Source organism: Marmota monax, unplaced genomic scaffold, assembly GCF_021218885.2.
Source record: "Marmota monax isolate L192 unplaced genomic scaffold, Marmota_monax_Labrador192_F-V1.1 WCK01_AAM20220418_F8-fsc00105, whole genome shotgun sequence".
Classification (NCBI taxonomy): Eukaryota; Metazoa; Chordata; class Mammalia; order Rodentia; family Sciuridae; genus Marmota; species Marmota monax.
In genome coordinates this window covers 2,887,018-2,908,679 of record NW_026692947.1, presented here as the reverse complement: position 1 = coordinate 2,908,679, position 21,662 = coordinate 2,887,018, and the positions used below count along the sequence as shown (strand labels likewise).

Genomic DNA, 21,662 nt, shown 5'->3' with positions numbered 1-21,662 from the left:
ACTACAAAACCAGGGAGATAATTTTCCCCCTCAGGCAGGCCGTGGGGCTACAGTAAGACATTGTATGTGGAAACACTTCAGAAGCAATAAAAACATTCTCTAAATGTAGGGTATTATTATTTCCTCCCATAAGGGACCCAGTTCCTTTTTGTAAGTAAGAGAACATGAGCTATAAAATGAATGAGACCTTGGCCAACCCCACCACATGACTGCTGACATCTGATGATGCCCAGGCACCAGGCTGACGAGGACAGAGGGCTAGGTGACCCAATATATGGTTGTCCAGCCCTTATCAAAGAGAAAAAAAATCAATCTCCCATCTCTGCAGTTCTTTGCCAAGCATGGAGGAAAATTCAAACCAGAGGCAAAAGAGAAGCTGGGGATCTAGCAGGTTTGCTTGCTGTCCAGAGGCTTCTCATGGCTGTAATCCTGTGGCATGGCCCCCACCTAAGCCTCTTTGCTAACAGAGTATTTTTAACCTGTCACCTCCTTCCGCTTTGCCGATCTGCAGACAAGGGTCCCTGCAAGATAACAGAATCCATTAGTGCCGCTAGAGTCAGGCAGCGCCTGCTAAGTGCGTCCTTAGAAGCTTCCTCCTCCACCCAGCGGGCCGCTGCCCACGGACACCCAGAGATGGGGAGACGCAGGCTGGGTTGAGGACCTGCGTGAAGGAAGTCCAGCATCTCTACTCCAGTCCCTAAAAAAGGGCTTTGCATTCTCTTTATTTTCAGAATTTCCAGGGATAACCCCTGCCTTTGGTTTTTAAGAAAGTAAATGTTACCATTTCTAAAAGCATCAGATATCTTCATCTTCCCTGGTCCCTTCAGATCCTTGCTGAGGTTTAGGAAGAATATTTCTTAGGCAATGTCTGGAATTGGCCTTCAAAGGAAGGCCAAGGGGCAACTGGTAGTGAACCCCCTTATTAAACGGGGACGAGGGAGCCCCAGCTGTCCTTTCTTTCCTTTTAGAAGAACGGGAGCAGAGGAGATAAGGAACTTCAGAATCCTGAGAAGGAGATTGGTAGGAGGGGGACAGAATCATTTGACCCTCTTCCCCTGCTCGGGGACACAGGAGAGGAGAGCTTGAGGGAGAAAAGAAGGGGCAGGGAGGGGGTCAGACTGGAAGGGCTTGCCTGGCAAGGAGTGTCAGAGCTCTCTTCCCCTGGAGCCTGCAGGGCTGAAGGTGTCCCCCACCCAAGTGCTGTCTAATCACACACACACACACACACACACACACACCAGCCCCCTCCTGCGAAGGCCAATTTCCATGCTAAACTGTTCATTATTGCCACCCGGCAGCACTGTACAGAAGTGTCAGAACCCATAAGTGTGGGAGAGTGGACAGGTGCACATATGAATACATCTGGCTCCTCGCACTCCGCGGGGAGGCGCGGCTCCTGGGGAAGTAGTGATGAGAAGTCAGGATGCCAACATCCAAGGGTGAGAGAAGGGCATCCGGCCCAGAGGCTGAGCACATCCATTCACTCAGCAAGTATTGAGCATCAGCGTCGTAGGCACCACGAGTGGCACTGGGGACATGATACTGAACAACCCACAGAATGGATGGGGGAAAGAACAGTTGCAAGTCTTTGTCTGAGTGACTGCTTTTTACCAGGGTGTTCAGTGTTAGATAGAGCGACAGCGTCCCATAAGCAGGGTGAGAACCTATAACTAGGGAACCATGCTGTTGGGGGAAGAGAGGCTCAGACAAGGCCTCCTGGGAAAGTGACGACTAAGCTGGGTGCTGCGGTGCACGCCTGTAATCCCAGTGACACAGGAGGCCGAGGCAGGAAGATCACAAGTTCAAGGCCAGCCTTGGCAACTTAGTGAGACCTTCAGCAATTTAGCAAGACCTTGTTTCAAATTAAAAAAATTAAAAAGGACTGGGAATGTAGTTCAACTAAGCTGACCTGTAGACACTTGTTCGACCTCTCTGTTTCACCCCTAATGTGCACAGCTTAGAGCTCCCATCCCACGCCCCTGGGGGGCACCCATCCACATCTCTCAACAGCTGTTCCAAGAACAGGTGAGTTCTCTGTGACTCTTTCACCGCGCCCCAGCCCTGGTTTCCACATCCAGTTCATAGCCAAATCCCGTCTGTCTTCTGTAGATCCACCCCCCACAGCCCTCCTGCACACCTCCCTGCCCCACCCCTGGCTGAGGCTTTTATGATCTGATCCTGAACTTGTGCTGCCTCCTGACCTGCCTGCTTTAAGAACTTAGCTTCCATGTGTTTAAAAACCTTTTAGTGGCTCCCCACAGCTTTTGGGAAACAGCTCAGACTCCTGAGCAAGGTCCTGGCATCCCTCCACCAGAAACACTCCATCTCTCCCTACATCTCTTCTCCGCCTCTCCTCTGCCGCGTTCACACTTCTTTGCTCCAGCCCCGCCAGTTCCCTTCTGTCCTACATTCCCCCTTTTCTGTCCTCCCCATGTCTCCCCACCTCTGCCGGAGGAACACCTAGTTCTTTCAGGCTAAGCTCAGATTCCACTTCCTCAGTGAAGCCTTCCCAGATTGGCCCACTGAGACTTAGTCTATCCCCCTAGAATGTCAATCATTGATATTCCCTTCCCCAAGGCAGTGTGCACAGCGGTGAACATTACAAGCTTTAGAATGGGCCTTGTGTTCAACACCTGGCCATATACGAGAAGCATGACAACACTGGACAAGTTACTGTATCTCTCTGCGCCTTACTTTGTTCATCAGTGAACATAACAGTCACAGTAGGACCTACCTCAGTGGGCTGTGTGGGCATTTAACATCTTCAGATAGGTAAAGCACACAACAATGAATGCCTCTTGCTGTTATTCTTATGTCACGTTATTTTTGCCTTCCCTCCTTGATTGTGATCTCCTGGAGGACAGGAAGCATGCAGAATTCATGTACTACCCCAGGGCATTCTCCTTCTCCCTATAATCTGCTAAAACTAGAAAGTCCCTGAGAACTCATCTTGACCAAATTCTAATTTTAAAGATCAGTAAACTGAGGCCCAGAGGTGCTGAAAGGTTTGCCCCAAATCAGACAGCTTAGAAACCTAGCAGGCAGGAATATGGCACCTGGGGCTCCCTTGCATCTTGCTGCCCAATGCAAACACTATTTCCATCTCCTCTTTGGAGAAGAACAGATGGTCAGTGTCATCTCCAGCCTTCCCTTGGCATATCACGGAGCCACCTTTCCAAACCACCCTCAGCCTTCTGCCTTCTCTGCTAATGGGGCTCAGTTGTCTGAGCCCTTTGGCCTTTTCTAATGAGATGGGTTTCACTGTCTTCCCATCAGGGAGCCTCAATTCTGCGTGGGGAGCTTCAGTGTTCTTTAAATAGGGAGCAGCAAGCAGGATTTGGGCTTGGCCTGAACAGAGATTCCAGGGCAAAGAAAGGGAGAGACCAAGTCAAGATGGACTCAAGCTGGCTCTTGATGCCCATCCCCCGCCCCACCCCAGCACCCACCCTGCCAGGGACCCAGGCTGCCATCAGACTCCTCCTTTCACTGTGGATTTGATACAATCTGGAAAACACATTAAATGTTACACAGAGTAGTTGACGCGTAATTAATAAAGTACAGATTTTGGCTGGAAGCCTCAACTTAAAATAGCACCATGACTGTGGGGGAAGGAAGGGCAGGGGAGGGAGGCTAGGAAGATGGTGTGTGATGAGAACCAAGAACGTTATCTCTGAGAATAACAGGGCCACTTCTCTCTCTAAAGCACATTGAAATTAGGAAGGGAGGAGGGAAATTATTTTATTTCTAATAATGGGGTGACACTGAGGTTCAGAGAGCCCGAATGTCTAGCCCAAGGGCACTTGCATATAGCAGCCCAGAGCAGGGAGCTAAGACCTGGACCAAGGCCTTTGACACCACCTGCCCAGCCCTTCGGGAGGTCAAAGACCACCTTTTGCACATCGCCAAACCTCTCTCCTCATGAAGTTGCACATTCCAAGACTGTTTTTAATTTGAAAGATGTTTTAATGGCATTTTGAGACAGTCTGTTCCCTCGCTGATTCTCCAGAGAGGCTGGAGGGAGCTTCGCATCTTCTTTGAAGAAGGGGAAGAAAAAGAAAGAAAGAAAGAAAGAAAGGAAGGAAGGAAGGAAGGAAGGAAGGAAGGAAGGAAGGAAGGAAGGAAGGAAGGAAGGAAGGAAGGAAGGGGAAAAAAGTCTTTTCTTCTGCAAGCGTGTTCTGAGAGCCCTTTGCTGTAGCTAGCCAGCCTGCTGGCATAGGGGAGAGGTGAGGAAGAGGCGCGAGGAAGGAGAGGAGAGGGGAGAAAAGTCTTCCCTGGTTAATTCAAACGTCTGGCCTCCGGGGTATTCTCCATTGAAGCTGGAGTCCTGCTGCTCTCTGCCAGAGATCCCAAACTGGTTTTCTGAACAAAATGCAAATTTCAGCCCAACTCATCAACCCTGGCAGGGCAACATCATCTCAAGTCTTCCAGTCATTAACAAACAATCCAGAGCAGACCCTAAAGACTACGGATACAGGAGGCCATGATGGAAGTTTCTAGAAACTCCAAAATCAAATCACCATAGAGCAGAATCTTGATAACAAAGGGGAAACTGAGACACATTATACCAGACAGAAAACCTATATGTGACTTCTCATGCCACTTGTAAAATTCCTTCCTCTCTCGACAAGGAGAAATGGATGTGATCTTGTTTGAACAGTAGCAAATGGGTGAGGATGTGTGAAAGTCTATTATATTACAAGGCCCATTGGACCTTCTCTGAGAATAATTAGTTTATTAATTATGTAACATAGGAAAACAGGTCTGGCTCCTATGGCATGTGGCATGATCTATGGGGTGTTTTTTTTTGTTGTTGTTTTGGTTTGGTTTTTGAACCAGGATTGAATCCAGGGGTGCTTAATCACTGAGCCACATGACCAGCCCTTTTTATTTTTTATTTTATTTTATTTTGAAACATGGTCATGCTAAGTTGCTTAGAGTCTCACTAAATTGTTAAGGCTGGCTTTGAGCTTGCAATCCTCCTGCTTCACCATCCCAAGCTGCTAGGATTACAGGCCTGTGCTACCATGCCCATCCTGCATTTGTTTCTATACCTCCAAAACATAAGCATGATCCCTAGCACATAGTAGGTTCTTATAAATGTTTATAGCGATATTTAACAGACCAAAACCAAATCTGTGATCCGAATCTCCCAAAGCCTCAATATATTCATCTGTAGAATGGACATGAGGAAAGCTAGTCTTTCCTCCAGTCTGATGGACAGGTTGAATGAGATGCAAGCCGTGCAGCAGTGAGATGCTGTCATGCCATCACGTGTCTGGTTGCCTTGTTCTACCTAGTTCTGTGTCCTCTGTTTCTCCTTTCTTCCCTCCCATGGCTAGGTCACCACCAGCTGGACAGATCCGGCACTCAGAGGAAAACAAGGAGCTTCTGCCACCAGCCCAGGGTCCCCATGTATACACTCTGTTCCCAAATATACAGCACTTGAACCCAAAACTGTACATAGCTACTTCTTCCTAGGAGGAAATAGTCCAACACTCCAGAGCCAGAGACCCAGCTGTCAGCCAAATTTCCAGCTCCAGTTCTTTCTACTTATGGGGGGTTTTCTGCTAATGAAGAAGAGAAAGGAAAAGGAAGAAATGTGTTGTCCTAGTAGCAGAGGGAATGGGGGGTGCTGGTGGAGCAGGGCTTGGGTTTCACTGGCATTCCATAGCAGGCCTTCGCTGGGCAGCTGAATCAGAGCCCAGGGAGCTGCCGAGACCAAAGGAGCCTCATGGTCGACTGTGGGCAAACCTGATAGCCCATCTGGAATCCATCCATCCACAGCCTGGCTCTTTCCCCTGTACCCTGAGCTCATTGGAGGAGCCACAGTGGGAGAGCAGGGCCAGGAGCCTCAACCAGCAGTCTGGGCAGATCCCCCAGGTGCCAGCTCACAGGCTCCCGCTGCTGCCTCTGCACTCTGAGAACACAGGTCTCTCCATGTACTGCACCACACCCACTCCTGGCTTCAGTTCTTATCCCCTTCCTCTCTGAGAACCAAAGTGACCTAATCTTAGGGCTCCAAGTGGTGCAGGAAGAAGAGGAGACAGCATGGTGGTGTCGCCCATGCCCAGTTATGTATGGGGCCTGAAAACGCCAACCCCACTCCACGGCACCAAGAAGTCCAGGAGGCCATCAAGGTAGCAATGGGCTTCTGGATCCCCAGGGAGAAGTCAGTCGACCAGGCTTTGACCGTCGGAGTCCAGAATCTCCCAAGCCGCCCATCTCTCCAATGTCCTAAGAACCCAAACTCTCACATCTAGGAACCGGAGGACATAGGACTGAGCAAAGAGCAGGGAAGAGCCCTTTGCCTGCAGCCTGGTGCTTTGTCCTCAGCTGTGCGGTGGTTTGCTCTGTGAGCTGGAGGGAGTCACTTGCTTTCTGCGAGATTCAGTTTCCTCTTCTGTAAGAGGTTATGTGCCACCACAGGCTCAGAAAATTAGGTGGCAGAAAGAAAAAAATAAAATAAAATAAAATGTCATTCCAGAGTCCACATCAGCAGAGCAGATGATAATGCAATGACTGCTATGTGGACATGGGGCAGCCTGTTTGGGAGCATCGTACCCGACTCTGGGAAGTCCTCCCCAAAACCTACCGGACCAGGACACCCTGTGCTCCTAGCATTACTCCCTGGGTTGGAGGAATCATGGCAGTTTTGCTGTCACTCATCATATTTTGAGATCTTTGACCATTAACCAGCCAGCATGTAGGAGTGACCATCTGAAGGGCTATCTGTCCCTTTCCCAGGCAGACAGGCACACCTCTGTGAGCAGGAAGGAACAGGCTCCCTGAGCAAAACCTTTGCTGGCTTGTGGGAGAGATAGCTCACTCAGGGCTCCGTGGATGAACAGGAGAATGCTGAAAGCCAAGACAAGCTCCCCATTTGTTGGAAAGCCCCATGGGGTCAGAGGCAACTCAGACCACCTGGAGGGAACCAGGCCCTTTTGCCCACCCCAAATCTCTTTTAACAACAAACTTTGAGAACAGCCTGTTTTCCCAGTGCAGTTTCCTGCATAGTGTTTGCCTAATCTGTCTGTCCAAAATCCCTCTCCAAACACGAGGTTTCCTGCCCACCACTGGCAATCAGAGAGCTAATTATCTGGGATTAGAGATGGAATTGGGGGGCTCCCTTTTAATTACAGGAAAAAATTAGCCCAACTGATGTCGGCAAGGCCACTGGGATTAGAAGTAAAGTTGAGGTTTGGACACAGGTCAGTTGGGAGGTGGGAGTGCCCCTAAGCTCTGGGGCTGGTGTCTCCTGCTCCTAGCTGGATCTGGATCCAGGGACAATAGGGGAGAAGAAGGGCTCTGAAGAGCTTCTCCTTTGTGGATCTGAGAGAGGGGGTGTATGTGGAAAGAGAGACAGAGACATCAGGGAGAAAAATCAAGACCACTAGTGCACAGGAACTTTGGGATTGATAGGAAAGAGACCATAAAGGAAGGGAGAAATAGAGAAGCAAGTGGGAATCGAAAGATTACAACTGAAAACAGAGACACATTAAGAGTCCCTTTGCCCCCACATGCCCGTGGGCCACCATTTCCCATATCAGTGGAAGAAGAAAAAAAAAGTCCACAGAACCATGCACCTAGATCCTTCTACCCCTCTCTTTTTCTTTCCCTCTTTCCACTCACTTTCCTCTGGCATCCAGAATACTGATCTCATTCAGCAACGCAGGTGAGTACTGCATCTGGCCTGGCAAGGATGGGGCGGTGAACTTGTACTCCACTGGGCTCATAGTGATCTTGAGTCTCCTCTGTGGGCTAAGGATGGGGCTTTCTGCCAAACAGCACTTGCCTGGACTCCTGTGAGAAGGATCTCTTGGCTCAGAAAAGCACTGATTCATTAATTTTTTCATTCATTCTTTCATTTTACAAATAGATCCAGAGCATTATTAAGGGCCTGATCCCGTCACCTGTCTATAAGTTTCTATGAGTGCAGCAAAATCCGAGTCATCCACTGGCTCTGGAGTGCTCTCTCCCACCTCTTCCAGCAGCTCACTTATACGTAAGCCATCCCAGGCCCTCACTCAAAAACACCCACTGTCCATCTGCTCTCTGCAAGGACAAAATTGTTGGATTGTGAGCCCATAATCCAAAAACCCGAGAATATACCAAGACAATATACAACAGTCCAAAAAAAAAAAGACATGAGTATAATTATTTGTGTGTATTCATACTCCACTTTTTTCTAAAGAAGGAATTAAGGTGACTTATAATAAATGATTTGGCAAGCATAGGCAATAAGAAGTACAACATCCAAGCCACAAAAAGAGTGGAAGTAAAATATGCTACCAAAGTTAACGTAGGTACCAGGACCAGCATCAGATCTGGCCTGAGGGCCCCAGCAGCCAAATCATAAAGGGAAATGAAAGGAGCTAGAAGCCTTCACTCTCTGATAGAAGGAAGTGTCCCTGTTTTTTCAGGAGAGACGATTCCCAGACATTACATCCTCTAAGTGATTTATGATCATGTGAGACCTTGTACAGAAACCAGGACAAGAGTTTAACATCAAAATCAGAGTCTTCTTTTATACAGCAATTTCTTATATTAAACTCCTGAGAAAGTGCCAAGACTGCGACATCCGACAGGCAGCCAGCCTTCAATGAGTTCCTCTCAGGGAGCAACAACAAACAGTAAAACAAAGTACCTGAGGCCATTAAGGAAAGTGGAACTTGCTGGTTAAGCTTTTGTGGTCCAAGTTTGTAGCTTTCCAACACTCCACGTGGATGCAAGGATAGAATGCAATTGTTTAAGCGCCCGTTGCACTTGGCGCTCTGCTCAAATTTGAATAAAATGAACTCTATGGATTCCACTTCTACCTCTGGGAATTTATAATTTATGTTGGCACTTAGATAGGGGCTTGGAGAGCAGCAGAAGAGCATTAAGATGACAGTAAGATGTTAACATGATACACAAGACAAAGGTGAGCGTCTTTTAGGGATGGAAGAGAATAATCCTCAAGAGACTCAAGTTCAAGTCTCTATCTACTACCGGCCAGCTGTGTGACTGAGGCCAGTCACCTCACTCTCTGAGTCCCAGGTTCTTCACCAGTGAAGTGGACTTGGGGGATTAAGGTCCGTCCTTTGTGCAAGGTGCCTGCTACTGTGCCCAATATGTAGCATGCGCCTTGTGTGGGGTAACTATACTCCATTCTAGGATTATCAAGTAAGGCTAGCTAGGTTCTTAGTATAGGTGGGGGAGCAAAAGGAGGAGAGCTCCATGATGCTCTCTGGGGATGCTGGGGACCCATTGCCTCTTCTGTGAAATTCCCTCAAAGCCATCTGCTGTCTAATGGCTGGGACTGTTCAAAGCCAATTCTGGAGATACTCCAATATAGATGGTCTCTCAGGAGCCCCGGAATTTTCTGTCTTTTTGATCTGTCTACATCACAACTTGACTGGGGAAAATCTATGACCCTCCTTTCTCTCAACCTGTTTTCCTTCCACTTAGGGGTTTCTCTACGCTGGAAGGTCAGTACTCGCATCCTTCCTGACCCAGCCTCCTACCTCAACCCTCAGGCACCCTTCACTGCTTGGCCCTGGGAGGTTCTGGCATCAGGTAGAATGAGGAGCATCCAATCTCCTTTCTCCTGGAGAGATCCCTTGTCCAGATTGGTTGTCAGCCAGCCCCAGGCAGCCTCCAGGCAACAGCCAAAGCGGGTGAGGATGGGAAGCCTTGTGACACTCCCCCTCCCACCCCGCCACACCTCCCTGACAGCTCAGGCCCCTGTGTCCCTTGAGACAGAGCGGCCAGGTGTTGGGCCAGGGGCCAGGCACATGTGAGGCCAGAGGGTCCTTCAGACCTTCCCCTTGGCCCCACCCTCTCCCCCAGCTTCTTTGCAGCTTCTCTGGTACTTTCCAGCTCACTGACAAATTGTCAAAAGCTATGAGAGGCGAAGTGCTGTTGAGTTAATGATCCCAGTCCCTGGAGAGGTGCAGCGCTCTTTTAAGAGAAGAAAGTCAGAGGAGAGTGGGGGCGTGGGAGGGGTAGAGGGGGGGATGCTTTAGTACTTTACACAAAAGCCGAGCTACAGCTCCTTCCAGCTCTTTTCAAGGAACAGATTAGAAGAGGGGAAGGTTTGCCCCGAGCTGCTTTCTCCCCATGGGTGAAGGACTGGAGCCTCCCCCTTGCTTTTCTCTTTTTCAAAAAGTAAAAACAGGCCTGAGTCACATCACTGCCCTCCTCTGGATCCAGTGGCCTCGATGCTCTGCATCCCCAGCACCCAGCACAGGTCCTGCAGAGGCCCCTAGCTAAGCTGTTCCTCCCTCAGAGAGGAGCTGTCTTCACAAGCAGGCTGGGAGGGAACGTCACCAGGCTAAGGGCACTGACCCCAGGCACCTGCTCACCCCTGCACCCTGTCTTCTTGTCCCCCTTTCTTGGCCTGCTCTCTTGGAAAGGATAGGGTAGAGGTGACTGACAGCCCACCTGGTCCCCCAAAGAATTCTCTCCCTGCCCAGTCATTCCCCTTAGTCCGGCCCCACCCAAGCCTGTGGTTAGAAGGTAAATAATCAAAAATCGCATCCCTCTCCAGTTTCCTAAACACTTTGGTACTCCTTATCTCATGTCTTCCTTCTGAAGCCTTGTCCTGCTGGCAGAATTGTTTTTACCATTTTGCAGATGAGGGAAAAAAAAAGAATTAACGCCCTTGGCCAAGTGCCCCAGTGTGACCTCCACCCCACAGATTTAAGTCAGCAGCCATGACCCGCCAGGGAGCACCTTTGGAAAGGGAAGATTGAAACTTGGGGCTTGAACTATCTAGAAAGGAAAGAAGAAACCCTGTGAAGAGGCTGCCTGAGGCGAGACCTGTGCAATCTCTCATTTGCATTGTCTCTAAGTGTGATCTGGCATTGGGGAGGATTTTTAAAGGTTATTTTGTTCCACGTGGTCCCTAGAGCCTCTGGAGCATTCATATCCTTTGAAGCTGCTCCTTGTGTATGGTGACATTGTGGCTGTCAAGGTCCCAGGAGCACACAGCATCAGGATAGTAGAAGCCTCTCGGGTCCGGAGGGTGAAGGGACATCTAAAGAGGAGAACCAGGCCTGCACTTGCTCTGCATTAAGCCCACTGGGTGCTTCGCTGATGCCCAAAGAAAGGGGAGTACAAAGTTTATTCCTCACAAAGCCAAGGCCAAGCTCAGCTTCCCCCCATTCACCCTCCCGGTGAAATCCTGGCCCCTATTGCACACTACCTAACCACCAGCAGAGTGGCTGCTGGCATTGTACCTGGGAACTGTGGAGTGTCAGCACAAGGAAGAGTGGACATTGGGGAGAAGCAGGTGTCCAGCCAAAGAGAACAAGGTGATGAGTGGTGGCCTCGGAGCAGCGATGGTAAGGAGCACGCTAGCGTCTAAGGATCCAATCAAGCGAGACAATCCTTGTTCACCACCCCTTACCCCCACCCCACCTTGATTAGAATGATTTGGCCCCAGGAGAATAGCAATGAATTAATTAGGGGTCTGTTGTCATGAAGCAGCTCATTATTAAAGTCCCTCTCCTGGGAGGGGAGATGGGGAAAGGTGTGAGGATGACAGCTACTCCAACAGAATCCTTTAGCACACCTAGACCCTCCCCCAGCTGTCTCTTCTGCCCTTGGGCTCTACCAGGAAGTCAGACAGACCAGAGAGCACAGGGGACACCCAAGCAGGTTCCTGGGGCCTTGGAAGATGAGGGCTTTCTTTCCTCTCTCCTCCCCAACACTGTTGCTCAGACCCCAACTCCCACCTGACCTTGTTGCGCTCAACCCTTGCTTTGCCTTCTACCTGCCTCCTGGCCAGCAGAGATCCAGCCCCAGCCCTGAGGCCCTGGAGTTCTTTTCAGAGCAGCACCTGAGTGTTTACAGTGCTTCCCTCCTAAGAGCTCTTGCCAGTCCATTGGGGAGCCAGGAGATCATTTGAACAGAAACGAATGTACATAGTGCTTATGTGCCAGGTTCTGGAAGATCCTGTCAGGCAGGGTGGTGTGGACAAGTGGCCTCTCTCCTTACCCACTTTTTCCTAGAGATGGGAAAACAGGTCTAGGGAAAATGGAGGGCCGACAAGAGTTCAGATTCTGGCTCCTCTGCCTGCCAGCCCTAGGGCCTTGGAGAAATTACCTCACCCCTTCCTGCCTCAAGTTTCTCATCTGACTGTGAGGAAAAGGAGAGTGCCTACCTCGTTGGGTCTTTGTGAGGACTGAGTGAGAAAATGAATATAAAGCCTTTAGCACATGTCTAACAATCATAAAGGTAAAATAAGCATGAGCTCTGAGTTATGTTTCACTTTGCCCAGCCTCAGCAACAGGAGTTTATTCATAGTAGGTTCTGGGGAGCCTACTATGTGCACAGAAGTACCAAGCAGAGTAAGGCAAGTGAAGCTCTATAGAACATAATCTCTTCTCCGGGCACTTTAATCCTGGGAACTATAACTTCATATGTTCACCTGCAGCTTCGCCAAGGGACATGCCAGATATAATGGGAATTCAAAGGTGGGATCAATGCTGGCTTCCTGGAGGAAATGGCATTTGGGTGAGGTCTTGAAGGACAGTTAGGATCTATGGGGTAGAATAAATTGTCTACCGAAGTCACAAAGATCAAAAAGATAGAGCCTTGGATGGGAACAAAATTGGAAAATGTTGCAAAGGATATGTTAATTGAATGACAAACTGGAGAGTGTGAACTTTTCTAAATTGTCAAGTGGGGACAGCTAAGGTGGGGTGGGTGTGTGTGTGTGTGTGTGTGTGCGCGCGCGCGCACATGCACACACATATGAGTACATGCAATGATTTACTTTTTTACAAGTAGTGTATGTTCATCATTTTTAAAAAATTAGGAGACTGAGATAAGCAAAAGAAAGAAAATTACAAGCACCTGAAATTTAAGGATTTTGCATACAGAAAAGGCAGGATCAAATAAGTGTTTTAAGAAGATTAATCTGGCTGTGTTTGGTAGAATAGATTAGTTTAGGAATATGCCGGAGGCAGGGAGATTTCTCAGGTTATTGCAGTATAACAGATAAAAGGCAATAAAAACTCAGACCCAACTCGTTAGCTGTGGGAAGGGAGATGCAGCAGCACGGATATGGTCTCCATTTCCCCTAGTTACCATGTGATTTTCTGCACCACGGTATCCCCATGCCACGTGCATTTTTTAAATGATTTCTCCTTTTAAAATCTCAGGGAGTCTCCTGTATTCAGACATAAGTCCAGTGCCAGAGAGTGGTGCTAAGAGCGCTAGACCTCCCTTCCCATCCCTGCAGATCAAATGCCATCCTTGGTGTTGACGAAAGCAAAAATACTACTGTTCCAGATGATACAATGCAGGGCAATCACAGACCATTGAAAAGAACCAGTTAATTAAAGAGGGTAATAACCCTCTTAAGCTCCCCACCCTTTAAGGGTTTTTTTTTTTTTCCAAACTGCAGGTGGCCTTCTTTGTCACACTGGAGTAGACAGCCATATGATCTATTCTGTTCCCAGACACCCAGCTCTTTTAAAATGTAATTTTTAGTCCTGATGATGAAGGCATTGCTCTCCTGTTTGACTTAGGAAAAATGGAGGCCCCAGAGAGAGGCAGAATGAAAGAAAAAGACAGCATGCAGGCTTTGGAATCAGGTAGACCCAGCTTTGAGTTCCACACTGCCACTTACCAGCTGTGGGATCCAGCTATAAACATTTAGCGTTTCTTATCCTGCAAAATGGAAGGCCTACAGTGTTTTGAAAATTATTTATGTTCATTCTCCCAAACTTTTTTGCACAGTGGTTGACATTGAATAGACACTCAGTGAACATCCCGAAATAATTTAATAAAGAGAGAAAGATGTTCAACAAAAGCACTATGTGTATCTAGTCCCAGGAAGCACTAGTTTTCTTTTCCTGTTCCCTCCTGGGGGGTGGGATGGGGCATTTTCAAGGGAGTTGACCTGTCAATATGTACCTCCCTCACTTCCAAACTTCACCTCTTCCAGCACCTGGTGAGAAAGGCTACACTCCCCTCCACACAGACTCCAAAGGGTAAATCTAAACCAGTCCCTGTTCAAGATGCCTATGAGCTTCAGTTCTATCCCTAAACCACCAGGGCATCCCCAGGAAAAGAACCTGTGTGCAGTGCCTTAAATGGAGATTCTGAGCACCCCACCTAGCTTTGGATAAACAAAGATTCCAATTTGGCAGAAGTTCCTCATTATTCTTTATTAAATTCCTCCTACCACCCCTCTACACGCCCCCCCCCAACTCTGTGCACTCCATGAATTATTGCTATGCCTCTGCGTGATTTGATTTCATCTGAGGCTGCTTAATGCTTCGGCTGTCCCTCGCTGTGTTTATCTTATTGTTTCCCAGAACAATCAAGTGCTTCCTCTGCCCCTGGCAGCTTCTTCTTCCCAGAGCCTCTGATATGCCCAAGCCTGGAGCTGGAGCTGTGTTTTAAAGTGGGTCTGGTCTGAGGGCCAAGCCCTGTGTTCCTGCATTGCCCCAGTTCATTTCACCCCTCATTAGCCCATATTTCTTCTCAGGCCTTCGAATGCTCCCTAACAGTGGTAGAGCCAAGAGATCTGGATTCTTTTTGCTTCCAAGTCTTGGTGTCACTCTCCATTGCACAGTAGAAGGAGACACCCCAAAGATGGGAACCAGGTTTCTTTGTAAGGTGCAGATTGTCATTAGCCATCAGGAAGTATAAAGCAGAGGTGGCTCCTCTCCATTCCAGGAGTGGCAGAGAATAGTGGTTGCTTGGCCATCTTTCCCTGGCTAATGACCAGAAAAGCTACAGTTTAGAAAAAGAAAAGTGGCTCCCTCCAGTCAATCTTTCCAACCTAGTCCCAAACATTACCTTACTCACAGTAAATGCTCAAGAACTAGTCACCATATCTGCTGCCTATTCACTGGGCTATTAATTCTGACTATTCCAAGGTGCAGAAGTCCAGAGAACAAGTGGGTTCTCTGGAGACCTGACCCCACATTCCAGGAGAAAGCCTGGCCCCCTAAAATGCAGACTCCTCTAGCCCCATGCACCCCTCTGCTAGTCCCCTCCCCCAGTTGAATATCTGGGGCAGATTCTTAACATGCACAGAAATAGAAATAATTGTACCAGGAAATGTCAATCTTCAATGTCAAAGCCCTGGTGATTGACCGACAACTTGCTGGGGACAAGTGCTGGAAGAATCTGCATGTATGTGGGAGGTTGTGTGAGTGTGAGTGTGTGTGTGTGTGTGTGTGTGTGTGTAGGGGGAGCAGTGGGCATTCCTAAAGCTCAGCACTTCTTAGTGACCTCCTTCCTCTTTGTGAACCGGGGGACCCTTCACCGTATCTCCCCTGTTCCTCTCCTCTCCTGGCTCAATGCAGCCCACAGGCCAGGCTCTTAAGTAAGTCCCCTCCAATTACCCAAGTGTTTAGGGCCAGGCCCCCAGCTGTCCTCCAGGGAGCCTCGGCCTGTTGATCCGTCACTCTGCTTAGTTAATGTTCCTTCCTCCATACAGCTCAGAAGGCAGGGCCCATACAGGCACCCTGCAAGTTGCTGCTGCCTCTCTGTACATGCACCCATGTGTGTGTGTGTGTGTGTGTGTGTGTGTGTGATGTGTGTGAATATGTGTGCAGAAGAGAGGGAGGAAAAACCTTAGATGCTGAATTTACCAGACTTCACTCTATAAATAATTCGGGTCATGAAGCTCTACAAAAATAAACTTGAGCTTGAATCAGTGCGCAGCACTAAACGCACAGGTGCAGCTACGCTTGCTCATTAACTCACTCAGAGTGCAGGCTGAGCAGCACCAGGCCTTCTCCACCCTTCTCCTCTTTAAAGATCTGAATGTGCACATGCACATACCCTCCACCCACCACGCACCATGCCACATGCTGCATATGCCACACATACAAGCACCACACACATGCCACTCACACACTAGTATACTATAGGAGCCCAGAGTCCTGTGCAAGCAGGGAACCAAGTGATAAAGGCCTCTTCCAAAGATGGATGGAAGTGCAGGAGACCTACTAAAATTACTGTGGAGTCCTCAGTTACTCCATGTCAATCTTACCCCTCCCAAATGCTCAAGTCTGAAAACCCAAGTTTTCAAGATATCCAAACTCAGACATAACAAAATCACATTTATAGTTGTATCAAACTGTACATTTCCCAAAGAAGTCCCATTTCCACCCCTACTTTTCAGCTAGGCCTCACCTCCTCCAGGCAGCTCCCCATCAGGTCCTCCTTCAGACCAGCTGAGCACTGCCCCATCCCCACGCTGCTCCCCCTGGAGTCCCCATGCAAACCTCTTCTCACAAGTGTCACATGGGTTTGGGAAGATGGATTAGATTGTCCATTTCCCCATGCCTGGGCTTCCTGAGGGGTCCTGAGTCATTCATCACGGTGTCCTCAACTCTGTAACATAGGCCTAGCTCATGGTAGCCATGTAATAAATAAACATGAACAGTCCTGAAATTCATAGCTAATAACTCATTACATTTTTACAATATCCTTTTCAAACTAGGAAGGACAGGAGTTACCACCCTTATTTGGCAGCTACAGAAACTATGATATCAACAAGTGAAGCAGCTAGCCTGAAGTCACCCAGCCAATTAATGAGAAAACAGGGATTAGATCCCCACCCTCCAGACAGGATCCAGGGCCTCCCTCTGCATGGTGGTGCCTGTCAAATCAATTTCTTTCCTACTGAGAGACCTAAGAAGATCCCCAATTCCATGCTCTCCAGCAGCTTTTGAAATTGCTATTACTACCACTACTACTGTACTAATAAAGTAATAAAGAGTGCCAAATCCCAAGTAAGGGCCTCATAATTTAAGGCTAACTAGGGAAGAAATTGATGCACAAGAAAAAGAGTTTAAGGGGCTCATAGGTAAGCAAGTTAATTGGATATGCTGATTTGAATTGGATGTTCAAGTAAAGAGGATGTCATTAATTTCATAGCTGTGATTTAAAGGAAAGATACTAAGAGAGCTACTATTTCATTTTCATTTCCAAGGGTCCCCTCCCACCTGGAAACTGGACAGTAAATCTCCCTGGGCTTTATCTCTCATGTTCCTACCCCAAAGCCAGACCTGTTAAACTGAGTTTTAGATCTCAAGTAAAGCCCTCCTAAATTAGGTTCTGAGTTTGTTGTTGCACCCCAGAAAAAAAAAAGGTGATGTCCCTCGTTGACTGTGGGGAATGAAGGGGAGAACTTGGACTTCTAAGCTACCCTTCCATTCTGCTCAGCTACAGAGAATAGAGAAATGCTTATTACCCTGTCTTGGGTGAGTTACACAGTGGCGAGAATTTGGGCAATGTACAAAGCTGGGTTCTGCCACTCTTTAGCTGTATGACCTCAGGAAAGTTGCCTCTCCTGGCCTCAGATTTCTTATCTGTCAAAGAAGAATGATAATATTATTTACATCAGGGGTACCCTTAAGGACTAAATGAGCTAATTTTTATTACCAACTTTCAAAAGTGCCCAGCATGTCATAAAAGCTGTATAAGTGGCAGCTATTAATAAATTCATTGGGTGAACAGGGACCTTTGAAAATTTACCAAGTCTAACCTACTGCCTTTAGCCAGGACCAAGTTGAACTATACAGCAAAAGGGTTTGTCCTGTGTTAAAACTCCTTCTCAGAAGATCACAGACTTCTGTGGTCACCCATTCTACAGTCAGGTGTCTTCATAGCAGGAATTCTTTTTCAAGCTCATCTAAATGTCCTTGTGCAAAAGTTTAGGCACAATTTGTCTTCTGTAGGTCTCAGTAAAGACTGTCACCCTCGTCTGTAGCTGACTATGCCCCCTGTGGTACTGCTCTTTTCAATCTTGGCCAAGCACTAAGGCCCCATGGCTTCTGCATGTCCACTGAGGTCAATTCCTCCCAGGACATGAAGAACCCAACTAGGAAAGCATGCTCAGGTGGCTGGTTCCACCTGTCAGTACCACCTCCTTCTCTGCCCCATCTCTGGCCCTCCACTGCCTGGTTGGATATTAAGACCTGTGCAGCTTGACCTGATAATGCATGCCCTCAGACTGGATTTGTGGCCTATTTCCATTTATGGCTGTCCTTGTAGTCCTTGAAACCTGGCCCCAAGGATGCAAGCTTAAACGCTGAAGAGAACTGTAACTTGGTGGGGCACCACACAATAAACCCAACTAAATGGCTTTCAAAATCCCACTTTTGTTTCATGACTCCCTGATAATTCCTCGCCACTAGGCACCCTGTGTCTGGCAAGAAGGGACAATTTTGACCTAAAAACTTCCCTAATCTCTCTGGGGCTAATCTCTCCATTGTTGTGTGCTTTCTCTGAATATCACTGACTGGCTCTAACCCTGGTAGAGGCCTCTAATAGAAAAGCTTAGGCTATGAGCCCCAAAGCCCTTGCCATCTGGCAGCGATGTCAGTGATCCTTCTGGAACAGGTGCTGAGCCTGAGAGGAAAACTGAGGCTCAGGGAGGTGATTCTCCTAAAAGTGAGCCATGCCCAGGCAAGAAGAGAATCAGAAATGAATCCCAGGATGCCTGAGTCCCAGAACTATATTCTCCCCATGCTAATGGGTGACCCAGAGGGAGCAGAAGGTATCCAGTGAAGAGAAAGATCTCTGCTGCCCAGTCGTCTGCCTGCCTTCTGCCCACTGTCCTGGCCCACCTCATTCTTCTTAACCCCTGGCCCTCTGGCCCCCATTCTCCATTTTCTCTGACTTCCTGTAGGTGTCTTAAAGGGCTATTCAAGCTACAGCAGGTAGCAGGGAGTAGGAGGATGCCCAGGGAAGCACAGACTTCTTGGCCAGGACTGCCCTTCTTTCCAAGGATGGAGACTAAATAGAATAAGAGAACTTAGTTCAAGTTCAGAACCAACAACATTTTCTGTTCTGGTTTGGTTTTAGTGCTCACGTTTGAGACCTATGTAGATTTGATTCTGGCTTCACTGGTTTATTAAAAGATTGGGATTGCAGGCAGGAAGTTTTTAAAAGCTTCTGGTTATGGGCTGGGGTTGTGGCTCAGTGATAGAGTGCTTGCCTAGCATGTGTGAGGCACTGGGTTCAATTCTCAGCGCCACGTATAAATGAATAAAGTTCATGGACAACTAAAAAAAATATTTAAAAAAAAAAGATTCTGATTAGGTCTCTGATTCAGTAAGAAGTGAATGATTGGGATTGGTCCCAACAGACAGCAGCGGCGTGTGTCAGGGTGGTGGCTGGGTCAGCTCCAGCTCCAGTCTGGCCACAGTACCATCTAGTCCCAGGGACCACTGAGGGAGGGCCAGACCCGTGGCATTTGTTCTTCCTTCTGACTTTGTGTCAGACCTTCTGGGGATCCAAGCCAGGGCCCAGGCTCATGGAGAGGGTGGCTGCTCCAGCTGGCAGTGGGTCAACCAGCCTCCTAAAGGAGGAGGTCCCGGGCCAGGCCTGGGCCCAGAGGGCTGCTTCTACAACTCCTGAGCCAACCAGCTTAAGGAGACATAAATCTCCCTGGAGAGGAGCAGCTGTCAAGGGAGGGTTTCTCCTTCAGAGGTAAGGTATGGTTCAGAGTCATGCAAGAAGCAGACCCTAAATTCCCTAGGTTGTAGAAGACAGAAAACTAAGGCCAAGCCAACCAGAAGCCATGGCCAAACATCTTCCCTCTACCTCCTACAGTAATCGAGAATTTTTGTGAGTCAGTGCTACCACATTTCTGCAAGGACCTTACAGAAATTTGGCCCTGTCCATCCAAAGGAGAACCCTGCTTTGAATGATAAGGGGAACCATTTTAATCATGGAAAGTTTTCCCCAAATAGAGACTCTGTTCTTCCTTCTGCTTAACTCTCATAATCATAATTGCTCCGGGATTGAGAATAGATGCCTCAACCCCAAAACATCATAGCTGACTCTTGGAGTTCCCCTCTACCTACCCTCGTGCCCCCATCCCTGGAAGGAGGGGCTTCAGTGATAGTTGTCGAGGCAGCATCTTTGAATGCTGGAAGCCCCCTGTGAGGTAGTAAAAGGATAAGGATGAAGCTTAGGAGAAGGTAGAGTCCAGCCCACAAAGTGAGGTTTCCTCCTCTACTTCAATCCAGAGCCCCCCAGTCACCCACCAAAGCAGGTGAGGAAGAAAACATGGTACCCCTCACTCTATGCCTTGACACTAAGCCACTGTACCCATCCCTGGAATCTAGGCCTACGGGCCTCAGGCAGGAATTTGCTCTGTCTATCACTGAGAACTCCAGAGCCAGAACTTTCCACCCCATTAGGGGCTCATGGTCTGCTTTCCACTCACCCCAGTCCAGCCCAACCCAGCAGTGCAGATCATGCCCTGAGAACACACACAGTATAAGAAAGGAGAAGATGTATTCTTCAGATTTTCCAAAGAAAATGTGTTTGGCCTAACTTTAATTTAGCAATAAAAAATCCAGGATACTCCATCAGTTGGTTCACCATCTAAGTTCCTTTCAACACACATGTCTCAAGTATTCCCTTTAATCCATCACCAACTATGTCCCCCAGCCTATGCAGGCCCTCAGAGAGTTGCAGGAGAAATAGAAAACATAGTCCTATCTTCAAAGCTTTGGCAGGACTTATGCACATGGGAAGCAATTAGAAAACAATTCAAATAGATGGTCAATACATGTTAGCTAGTACACATACAATGAACAAATCAATTGATTATAATCCTAGGACAGGATGTCTGGTAGGAAAAAAGCATCAGTCTAAATGTCATTAATAAGCCATTAGAGAGGCTGGGAAGGCTTTCTGGAAGAGGTGGGGCCTGGGCTCCAGGGTATCTAGGTGGGCAGAAGACAAAGTAAATGGGGGGGGATCGGGGAGGGGGGAACAATGGTCAAGAGTCAGCTCATACTCTGGGAAAGGAGACTGGGGATGGAGCACAATCTAACCAAGAACTTCTTGCCACCAACTTTTTTTTAAAATTTTTTAAGTTGCTAATGGACCTTTTATTTATTTATATGTGGTGCCAAGAATCAAACCCAGTTCCTCGCACGTGCTAGGCAGGCACTCCACCACTGAGCTACAACCCCAGCCCATGCCACCAACTTTCGCATGACTTTAGGGACCTCTCTCTCTTTTGAGTTTCAGAATCATGTATATGGGGCTCAGCCTGAATTAGTACTTCTCGTATTTCTGTACCAGCAGAAGCAGCAGCACCTGAGAATGGGTTAAAAATGCATGCCCATGGAGCTCATCCCCCCCCAATCTGAAATTCTTGGGGTGGGCTCAGCCACACATCTTACCAAGCCCTGCAGGCAATTCTGAGGCCACTCTGATTGGAGAATATTGGATTTTATTCACTGCTTCTTGACCCTGGCTACTCATTAAATTCATCTTGAGAGATTTTAAACCCAATGAAGATGCCCAGGCCCCACCCACAGAGATTCTGATTAATGCATCTGGCCCTGGCATTCATATTTTTAAAAACTCCCCAGATGATACAAACGTGCAGCCAGGGCTGAGAAACCCTGGACTAAAGGACAACCAAGTCCTTTCTGACTTATTGTCCTGGGATGCACTTGGACAGAAAGAGCCAGGATTCCTAGATTACCACATCCCACTGGGTGGACTTGCAGACAGTCAGAACCTATATCTTGGGAAAGAAAGACATCATAATGTCCAAAAATCTTGAATCTCTTGATGACCACTTTTTGGTGGTTTGTATAATTGCCCAGCATTTCCCTGTGTCTGCCTGAGGTAAGGATACCGTGTATAGATGTTGATTCTCCCTTTCCATCCACAAA

The 21,662-nt window shown here is 48.0% G+C and overlaps 1 protein-coding gene across 1 annotated transcript in view; it reads left to right on the top strand.

Moving 5' to 3' along the window:
- Positions 1 to 21,662, top strand: part of Plxna2 (plexin A2) — a 208,252-nt gene that overhangs the window by 72,330 nt on the left and 114,260 nt on the right. The window lies entirely within an intron of this gene.